The sequence below is a fragment of the Mus pahari genome, chromosome 1 (genome assembly GCF_900095145.1).
Source record: "Mus pahari chromosome 1, PAHARI_EIJ_v1.1, whole genome shotgun sequence".
Taxonomy (NCBI): domain Eukaryota; kingdom Metazoa; phylum Chordata; class Mammalia; order Rodentia; family Muridae; genus Mus; species Mus pahari.
The window spans coordinates 115,986,144-115,997,048 of record NC_034590.1 but is presented as its reverse complement, the minus strand read 5'-3'; the positions used below and the strand labels follow the sequence as shown (position 1 = coordinate 115,997,048).

The 10,905-nt window shown below is 47.1% G+C and overlaps 1 protein-coding gene across 7 annotated transcripts in view; it reads right to left on the bottom strand.

Moving 5' to 3' along the window:
- Pc (pyruvate carboxylase) overlaps positions 1–10,905 on the bottom strand; it is a 112,753-nt gene that overhangs the window by 28,044 nt on the left and 73,804 nt on the right. Inside the window, exon 1 of one of the 7 annotated variants that reach the window (XM_029532817.1) lies at positions 10,722–10,742. The exons of 3 other annotated variants lie outside the window; for them this stretch is intronic. The gene's annotated coding sequence lies outside the window, so the exon portion shown is untranslated. Of the gene's footprint in view, positions 1–140; positions 283–2,872; positions 2,895–10,721; positions 10,743–10,905 lie in introns of those variants that run through there. 3 more of the 7 variants (XM_029532514.1, XM_021198730.1, XM_029532212.1) reach the window with 3 other exon arrangements.

The following is a 10,905-nucleotide window of genomic DNA, read 5'->3' as shown; positions in this document are numbered from 1 at the left end:
AGAGAGAGAGAGAGAGAGAGAGAGAGAGAGAGAGAGAGAGAGAGAGAGAGAGAGAGACACTAGTCTTCTAGCATACAGTATGCTTTCATCACATTTAAAACCTAGCCTCTAGCAGTTGATTCAGATTTATAGGGCCATACCTGCTCTGGAACAATTACCTTGTACCAGCCAAGCACCTAGGCGTGCTGCACACAGAGGACGTGATAGAGGATCCACAAGCAGTAACTGCTCCACCCGAGGTCATTGGCCCCAGAATACAAAGTTCTCCAGCACTAGACTGCTGGAGGCCTGGGCTGTAGCCAAGGCTGAAATCAGGGGAAGGGGCGCCGCCTCCTGAGGCCATCATGGGCCACTGGCTGCCTCGGAGGGCTGGGCCAGAGAGGCAGGGCAGTGGGTCATGCAGAAAGTAGATGAGCAGTGGCCTAGAGCCTAGGCCCTCAGCGATACGCAGGATTACAAGACAATACCTGCTAGAAAGCAGCTGCAGACTTTTGTGGTGGATTTAGTTCAAGGCATAAAAATGTCACTCAGAAAGTAGAATGGTACCTAAACAGGCTGCTTGGTAGGGACTGTGCCAGGCATGATGGAGGGCAAGGGTCACATTACCCTGAAGGGTGGTTCACTACTACAGTCACAGGAGGCCTCTGCTGCAACCAGCCTCTCCCCTAATTCAGTGCACTGCCAGACTCAAAACAGGGCTGTCACAGACAAGAGAACACAGCACCTTGTTCCTCAGCATCTCCATAGCTAATCTAGCCTTTCCCTCACTGAATCTCAGCGCCCTCACAGGCCTACCCTCAGGACCCTTCAAAATCATGATCAGCCAGAGAAATCCAGTTGCAGGACAGCTGACTGGAGTGTTGAGTTCGGGGGTCTGAGATAATTCCAGTGAGCAGCTGATAAGGCTGACCAAGTTGCACCTAAGCCTCAGCACTTTCTCAAAGCTGAAGGGACAGAACCCTCTGCACAGCTCAGGGGGTATCATAAAGCTTGGGGGTCAGATGAGAGAGAAGCAGGGTACCTAGAGTGGTAAGAAGACCTTGGGTGGGCACTGAATAGTGTGGTACCCTCCAAGCCCCCCAGAATTCCTGCTTTGGGTACTAAAGGGGACACAACCTGTCCAAGCCCAAGTCCTGGCATCCTAATCTAATGTGGCCATCCTCTTTCCTCACAACAGTGCCTCTTGGGAAGGTGTTGCCAGTTACAGCCCTTCAGGCTGGCACTATTCCAGATGTCTCCTGTCATCTTCATCCCAAAAGATAGCATGGCTAGAGAGAGTAGGGGAATGGGGGCAGGCTTCCACTTAGACCACACAGTACCCTATTAGGGGAATTCTTGGTTGGATGGTTATCATGAAGTCTTCGTAGTTGGCAATGGTTGTGACTCCAATTTAAATCCTCTGAGGGAAAGCCCTCCTACTTGGTGACAGCAATAGTGGAAACCTGAAGTTTGCATTAAGCCTGAAGCTTCCAGAAAGTTCCTTTCCTCCTACATGGGAGAGGCACTCTCTGATTCTGCAGGCACAGCAACTGGCCCAGAGCACATGCCTCAGGGGACACCATAGTGTGTCTTCCTTGGAATGACACACAAGCAGAACTCCTTCCCTGCCCACAGAGATGGGGGAGATGGCAAAAGAACAAGCAACCCACTGCTCTCAAAGATCCTTCATCCCATGTTCCTCTTCAGGATGCCAGCAACCTGGAGAGGCCTGTCTGCTATTTTCTGCAAATGCTGGCTAACAGATCCCATTCTTGTCTCGGGTTGTGCATTAAAAACAGGGAAATTCCAGGAGCTTGAAAGAACCCAGATGTCCTTCAACAGAGGAATGGATACAGAAAATGTGGTACATTTACACAGTGGAGTACTACTCAGCTATTAAAAACAATGAATTCATGACATTCTTAGGCAAATGGATAGAACTAGAAAATATCATCCTGAGTGAGGTAACCCAATTGCAAACACACATGGTATGCACTCACTGATAAGTGGATATTAGCCCCAAAGCTCCAAATAACCAGGATACAATTCACAGACCACATGAAGCTCAATAAGAAGGAAGACCAAAGTGTTGGTGCTTTGGTCCTTCTTAGAAGAACAAAATACTCACAGGAGCAAATATGGAGACAAAGTGTGAAGCAGAGACTGAAGGAAAGGCCACTCAGAGACTGTCCCACCTGGGGATTCATCCCATATACAGTTACCAAACCCAGATACTATTGTGGATGCCAAGGAGTGCATGCTGAAAGGAGCCTGATATGGCTGTCTCCTGAGAGGCCCTGCCAGAGCCTTACAAATACTGAGGCAGATGTTCGAAGCCAACCATTGGACTGAGCGTGTGGTCCCCAATAGAGGAGTTCCAGAAAGGACTGAAGGAGTTGAAGGGGTTTGCAACTCCACTGGAAGAACAACAATATCCACCAGCCAAACCCTCCAGAACTCCCAGGGACTAAGCCATCAACAAAGGAATACACATGGCTCCAGCTGCATATGTAGCAGAGGATGGCCTTGTCAGACATCAATGGGAGGAGAAGTCCTTGGTCCTATGAAAGTTCTATAGATGCCCCAGTGTAGGAGAATTGAGGGTGGGGAGGTGGGAGTGGGTGTGTGGGTGGAGGGAGGATGTGATAGGGTGTTTCTGAGAGAGAGGGAAACCAGGAAAGGGGATAACATTTGAAATGTAAATAAGGAAAATATCCAATAAAAAATAAAATTACAACATTATATTGAAAGAAAATAATATAAATTGGAGGATTATAAAACAAACAAACAAACAAACAAGGGAATTAGACTGCTGTGACTGCCACTGAGGTCCTGTAAGTAACTCCTCTCGGGCCACAGTGAAGCAATGGGCATCTAGCGCACCTGTTCCTACCTTGCTACTCAAGGCAGCTCTTGGGAAACTTTTCACCTCATCCTGCTTCAGTTTTCTCCAACACTGGATCTATGATCTCAGCATTCCTCCTTCCAGACAGAAAACCATAGAGCTGAAATGGTGCCTACAACAAAATGCCAAATGAGGCAGGGCAAAGGTCCTAACATCACAGGCTTGAGGTCTGCCCATGTGGATTCTACAGTGAAGGGGGGGGGGGGAGGTAAGCTCCCAATGTCAGCAGGTCATTCTACAGGGTCCTCTCCTTCAGACGCACTTTTACAGGTGCTTTAGGATTAACTAACAGCAGCTAAATTTGAGCACAATATTTATGCTTCCCTCAGAGTGGGAGCTCTGAACTGATAGGCATTAAGTCCCCACATTGGAACTGAGCTGTGACTTTCATTAGAAATATGGGGTACTTACACACGGAAAATACCCAAAATAGAAAACCTACAATAGAAAAAAACAAACAAACAAAACCCTCCTGACCTCCATCAACTCAGGGTCTCCCTCCACACCCTGCGCTGAACAGCAGACAGCAACAGTACCAGTGGTCACATGTTCCAGATATGTCAGAGAAATTTCAATTTTCCCATTAAATCATCAAATGTCCCTAGAAATTCTGCTTCTTTAGACCTGAACTATATCTTGCAGGCTGCCTCCTGTAACCAGAAGCAGTATAGAATCCCATGGTCAGGCCAGTTTGAGTCCAGATACTATGGCTACTATACTGCTAAAGAGATGTGCTCCTTGATAGAGCAGCCTGGCTGGGGAACAGGGCAGGGAGCCCTGTAAGTACTGCAGTCAAGTGGCAGGCCCTAGAATTTTCCTTCTAGAACATGCACAGCTTTGATCTTAACTATATCTGCTTTTACAGAGTAGGTAGTAGAGGGATCACAAAGCAACATCCTGCCTCAGGCACTGGTAGCTAGCAGTTTTGACTACCTGTGCTGACTCAGGTGCAATAAGAAGAAAGAACAACTCAGAAATAGGCCCTAGTATCTACCAAACTAACCAACAAAACCTATTTCCCTCTCCCGAGCACCTGGCCTTCCCATGCTCCATTCCCACTACCCAGAAATCTCAGCCTCAGTCTGCCCTCTCCTTGGTGCTTTAGTATCAGCTACTGCAGCCTAATGACATGTCCTTTCATCTGTCCCTTTTGCTGCCAGTTCCTGGGGCCCCTGTGGTCGTGTTTAGTTCACCATGAAGCATCCTAGAGAAAGCAGCAAGTCCACCCGAGGATGGCAGCCCGGGAGGAATGCTCGGCCAAGATTTTCTGGTTCACCCAGCCTGCAATTGCTTGCAGTGGCCCAGGATGATTGGTGTGAGGGGGCTGGGAAGAAGGAAACAGGCTTTGTTGCTTAGTTGGATGTTGGAGTGTCACAAGGTAACAAGAGAAGACAAGAGAATACTACAACAGGGACACCTGGCCTGCACGTACAGCTTCAGCAAAACACTAGAACATATGGCAGCTTGAGCTCCATGGGCTCTATGTGGCCCTGGGTGGAGCTGGGCCACTTATAATCATCAATGGCTGTATATGGTCCCACAGTTCTCATCAAGCCTCTATTCAAACGCTACAGGAAGAGGAAGCCTGAGTATCTGCTGCTGCTGCTACATAGAGCTTCTATGTGTGCAAAGAGACTCAGAGATAGGAGGCAAGAGGGTAGGTATCTCAATAGCCTAGAGAATAGTAGGAAGAGGATAAGGGACAAGTCACAGGGACTGCTGACATGGGGATGGCCGCTTTGTCCCTTTGTCAGGCCAACAGTGCCCTCTGGTGCAAGAAGCCATCACTGTTAACCTGCTGCCCACACCCCACCCCACAGGAAAGGGCACTTGCCCTGATTTCTCCACATCCTCTGGGAATCTGAAAGGAAATGCCTTCCTAGACACCCATATCCCCAGATGGCTCTGATAGTCCTATTTGGGCAGCTATGGTCCCTTCAGCCACTTCATTCTCACCCACCAAGTTCCCGTTGAGAGGCTCTTCCTGGAATGAACCTACGTCCTCAGCAAGGTACACTTGATGCCACAACAACTGGCTGATCCATCTGTCTCCTTTTACTAGGCACAATGAGTACCTCAGGCACAGTAAATTTAGCCTATCTGTTCCTCTACTGTCTCTGTAATACTCTACATATTACTTGGCACCAAATTAAATATATGCCTGGGGCAGGCAATAAAGAATGAATGCATGGTGAATGAATGAATGAGTACTCAAGGCCACACAGTGAGAAGAACCATGTGAGGCTGTTAAAATTCATTCAGAAATATTGTGGAGCATTTAGCAAAGATTAATAAGGTACAGCTCCTTTTGGGAACAGTACACCCAAGCGAATAGTGTATAAAGTGTCCTCTCCACAAAGCTTAGAGCCTAGTGTGCTGCTGGCAGGTCACAAGGACGGGCAAAAGAGCAGGGCAGTAGAGAGCACCTGGCAGACTGAATGTTTGTTTCTGCCCCAAATTTACATGTTGAAACGCTGACCTTGGACCTCCCAGGCTCCAGACTATGAGAAAATACTTGTGCTGTTTATAAGCTCCCTGGTCTGTGGCATTTGTTAAGGTAGCCCAAATGGACTCAGACACAAGCTAAAGGTGGGAACTAAAAAAGTCAAGTTTCAGAGCTGAGTGTGGTGGGTGTTGAGAAACACTAAAGTCTCAAGTCTAAACATGACTGGGCCATGTCTTCGGTAAGGCAACGCAGACAGCAGATACTGGCAGATGGTTCAGGAAGTTTCCAGAGTCATGCTGACTTGCTCTCCATTCATACACTCCTCTTTCATGGTTTAAGATGGTAAAAGGCCTTGGCTGGATAAGAGCAGGACTCTCAGAAGCTTTGAGGGACTCTGGGGTCTGGTAAGTTCAAGACACATAGCCTAAATTGAGTCTTTTCAAAAAGATACGTTAAAGCCCTATACTTCTGATTCTAACCTTATAGGTACTGGATGGCATTTATAACCCAATATATGCCTGGTGTTCTTGTAACATGGAGAAACATGGACAGTGACAGATAGACAGATGGAAGATAATATGAAGATGCAGCCAGCCATGAGACTATAATGATAGATCTACAAGCCTAGGAAGCGAAGCACCAATTGCAAACATAAGAAACTGGAAGAGGTCAGAAAGGACTCAAGGCCTTAACAGATAGGGTCCTGTTTGATGTCCTCCAAAATCTCGGGTGTTTTAAGCTTCTCAGAGTTGGTCTTCTGTTGTGATGACCCATGAGAATCAAGCAATCAGAGTTCTCACAGGTGGCCAGAACTCTGTAGAGCCCATTACAGGACTAGGAATACATCCAATAGTACAATAGCACCCTTCTCTCTTCTGCTCATCCTGCTGCAGGCTGCAGCTGCAGCTTCAGAGTATGTAGCTATTTAGGACTGGCTCAGCTGGGGAGGTGAGTGGGAGGCAGCAGAAAGAAGTGAACAGTGATGCTGGGGCACACGAGGCTGCTGGGAAAGCTGGGCTGAGCCAGGAGGAAGGCCTCTGGGGGCAAAGACGTCAGAGTCAAGCCATGGAAGACAAGGGAGGAGGAGGAGGAGAAAAATGGAGTGAGGAGGGAGGCCAGGCAGAGGAAGGGAGGCTCAGAGGTAGGGGACAGCAGGAGTAAATCTCCCAGTCAGTGTCATAGTCACTGCAGGGAACAAAGGAGCCCGGGGCAGAAACCTGGGCTCTATCTAAGCCAAGAGTTTATATGCTGGCAGAGAGAGTGGGCTGTGCCACAACCTCAGGGAATGCTATGGAGGAACCTCACAGGTAAGAGGAGAAGTGCTGCTATTGGCAGGAACCATTCTACAGGGTCTGGGGAAGGAAAGAATGAAAGGGTTAGTAAGTCAGGAAAATGTTCTAATGCCTGTGAGACAGCTGGTGAGAGGGAATAAGAAGCCCACAGAGGGTGGGAGCAGGGAGGAGAGAGGCAGTGAGTGGACAGGAAATAAAAGGCAAAGGGGCAGCACCTATAGATGGGAGGCAGAGGCAGGAGGGAGGGTGGACTCTGGGTCCCAACAAATCAAAGGTCACAGAAGCAGTGAGGCAGAAGCTGGGAGTTCCCTGAGGAGCCCAGGGAGCTCATGGGGGGGTTGTCCCCAGTAAGACAACATGGAAACACGCATGGACCTATGGACGGGCCAGCGCAGAGAGATACAACACAAAGAAGACAGTCAATATCCAGCAAAGGGCTGCTGTGAGAAATGAGGAGTCCAATGAGGGGTGAGTGGCATGGAGGCACAGAGCTCTGAGAAGCAAAAGGAAACCAGCCGCCAGAGGCTGCACCACAGCGCTCCTTGGTGGCTGGAGTTGTCCATCCTGGAGAGACGGGAGTCAGGTGGGTCAGGAGAGGGAAAGCAGGAGTGAGTGGAAAGCTAAGGAAGTCTAGTCACTGTATCAAGCTGCCTAAAATTTCAACAAGAACTTTTATAAAGTTTAGAAAAGATGAGAAAGTCAAGAAAGCTAGAGGGTCCTAGGCTCAGAAGGCTTTTGTTTGTTTGTTTAAACAGGTCTTACTTTATACCCAAGGCTACCCTGGAACTCACTAATAGCCAAGGCTGGTATCAAACTCCTCCTGCCTCAGACTCCTGAGGCAAACTGAGAAGTCTTTCCTAAAAAATGCAAATCACAAAGGCAGAGTAAGAAACCTTGATGGCAGCTGGTGACCCAGACGCTGCAGAGGACAGAGGCTGCACTCTAGGGCAGCAGGGGGGCTGTGGTCATAATGCAGAGGACGGAGAAAAAAATGCAAGAAAGGTTCCACCCAGCAAGAAAACTGTAGCCCCTGCAAAGTCCGGCACTCAGTTCTGGTGTCTCAGAAGGTGAGAATGGCAGAGGCTGCAAACACAGGCAAACTGAAATCTGAGGAATTCAGAATACTCCAGTGTCTCTCCCCTTCACGGCCCAGATGTCCCAGTCTCCAGGAGTGACAGTAAAAGCAAACATCTGAAGGATGTGCCTATGTGGCTCTGAGTGCCCTCTGCATTTACTTGTGACTCCTCACAGTAACCTGTGACAAGTCACCTGCCACTTCCAGGTCTGAAGCTATGGAGACATTCTGGCAGCATAGGTTGAACCAAATGACAGAGGAATGCTGCCAGGATGTCAGGGCCAGAGTGCACAGCTTGGTCATAGGAATCCACCATTCTCCTGTTGGCCAGTATAAAGATAGAAAGGAGGCAAGGTCCCTGAAGCAGCTGCAACCCCAGCCAGAAGTGAGACAGAGACAGCAGCCCCACAGCTCCACGGAGCACTAAGCAGGCTCACTCTTAGGCATCGAGACAGAAGGGTCCTCCCTTGGAGCTCCTGTGTCTCCCTAAGGCCTATTTGTTAAAGGGTTTGATCCCCAGACTTGGCACTATGTGAAAGTGGTAGAGCAGCGGCTCTCAACCTTCCTAATGCTGCAACCCTAAACTTTAATACAGCTCCTCATGTTGTGGTAACCCGTACCATAAAATTATTTTCATTGCTTCTTCATAATTGTAATTTTCCTAGTGTTATGAATTATAATGTAAATTATAGTATGCAGGATATCTGATATGCAACCTTTGTGATAGGGTCATTTAACCCCTCAAAGAGGTCATGGCCCACAGGTTGAGAACTACTGTGCCAGAGTCTTCAGGAGGTGAGATCCAGTGGAAGGTCTTTGCGTCACCAGGGATGTTCTCTCGGAGTCTCCCAGTTTCCCTTCCTGGCTATGAGACAGCCTGCTCTGCTCTGTCACAGGCTGTGAACCACTTCTGAAACGATAGGCTCACTACCTTTCTAAGTTGTTACAGTGACAGAGGCCAGCTCAGTCTCACTGCTGCAGAGGTCTGGAAAAGGCTACCTACAACCCTCCCTCCCAGAAAGAAGGCCACTGCCCACACCTATAGCCTTCTCCAACTGTCACCTGCCCACATCCCCCTGTACACTTTGGAACTGCAGTCTTCCATACGAATGATCAGTCAAATGTCACTGGATACTTGAGGATATTGCCAAAACAGATTTAGGAATGTTTTAATGGACATTTTGGAGAGAAAAATAATATAAATATGCAGACACATAGAAAAACTATAATTAATTTCCTCAGAGAAATAAAAAATGATTGCATCCATTAAGAGGCGGCTGTTATTTTAAAAAGCAACAAGAGAGAGCTCTAGGAAATTAAAAATAGAGCTGCAGAAAGGTTTTTAACGTAACAAGTATGATCACAAGACAGTTCAGGACAGCATCATCCAGAAAGGTGAGCCTATGGAAAACAGGAGAAAGTGTAAGACTCATGCAGGGAGTCCACCATCTAGCTACTTGGGAATCCCAAAGAGAAAGAAAGCGAGGAGTGGAGAACAACCTGTGGCATTTGGGCTGCAGGCGGGTTAAGGACACCCACTTCCTTCCATGTTGAAGGGTTCTGTGATTCATTTCTGGTTGCTGAAAGCCCCAGCTGGAAAAAGATTAGTAGGAAGCCAGTGAGCTTCCTATAGTTGTTTCCTAAGGTAATGGTGACAAATGATCACAAACTTGATGTCTGAGGACAACAGGGATGCACCCTTTTCAGTCTGGGAGTCCAAAAATTCAGCATCATTTTAGTGGAAATCTGTTCATGGGCAGGGCTATGGGAAGGACCCATTCCTTGCTTCTCCAGCTACTAGTGACAGCTGGTCCTCCTTGGCTTGCAGCCATATCATTTCAATGCAGCCTGCCTCTGCCTCCACATCACTTTCATAGTATAACTCTCTCTCTCCTAAGGACCCCTGAAATAGTATGTAGGGCCTGTCCCCTGTTAAGGCCATTAGTCAAATATATATAGGACCTTGTATCTCTAGGGGTGATCATAAAATACCTCTGAGCAGAGGGAAAAAAGAGGTTACACAGACCAGTCATCAACAGGGATGCTGAAAAGCTCCCGGACCAATATCTCCAATGTCCTAAGGGAGCCCTTTCCAACCTGGGGTGTCCTACTCAGTCAGACCATTACATTAGTGGCAGTGGGACATAGGCCAGCACTCTATGCTGCCAGCTGTAGCAGCCTGAATGGTTGCTAAGAATTCTGCTCAGGTGAAACCAAAATTCTTCACTTCACTGCAAAGAAGAATTTCAGGATAAGCTGATAGAAAGCAGAAAAATCAGGAAGGGATTTTTAACACAAAGAAAGGGCAGCACATGCTCCAATGAGGTGTGAGCGTCTCAAAGAGCTACATCCAAGTGTCTTAGCACCAGCCATGCATACTGCCTTAGTGGTTCTTAACATCCCATTATTCTTGTTTTTAGACTTACTTATTTTAATTTATCTGTGTGTTTTGCTTATATGTGTGTAAGCTCTAGAACACATACACACATGTAACTCTCCAGAACTGAAGTTACAGATTGTTGTGAACCACCACACGGGCACTGGGAATTAAACCTGGGTCATTGGCATTAGCAACTTAACCACCAAGATAGCTTTCTAATCTCTGAAATTCCATCGTTTAAAAGTTTTCTAAGAAATTTTCTTCCCTCTTTTTTGGAAAATGAGATCAAAAGGTGGTTCCTCTGTGCCTTAGGTGGGGTCACAATGTGATAAGGTAAAACCATGGGCCTTGAGGGGTTCACAAAGTATGGTACATCTTTTGTCTTATACTATAAATAGACTTTCCAGTCTCTATTTCTTTATTTCTATTTTTTATGTGCATGAGTGTTTTGCCTGTTTATTAAGTACACTATGTGTATGCAGTACCTATAGAGGACAGAGGAAGGTGTTAGATCCCCTAGAACTGTAGTTATAAACAGTTGGTGAGTTGTGGGTGTTAGGACTTGAACTTGGGTCTTTTGTAAGAGCAGCAAGTGATCTTAACCATGGAACCATATCTATAGCCTCTTTAATTTTAACTATTACCTTTATGAAAGTGTCCAGTCTTGCTTGTTTGTGAAGTTCTCAGAAAATGTCAGGTTGACAGCTAGGAAAGGAGGAAGGCCATTCTTGATCATATACAGTTAGGCCTTAGGTTCATTACTATTTTAACATTCACACTTGCTCATTTGAAAATACACTCTCTCTCTCTCTCTCTCTCTCTCTCTCT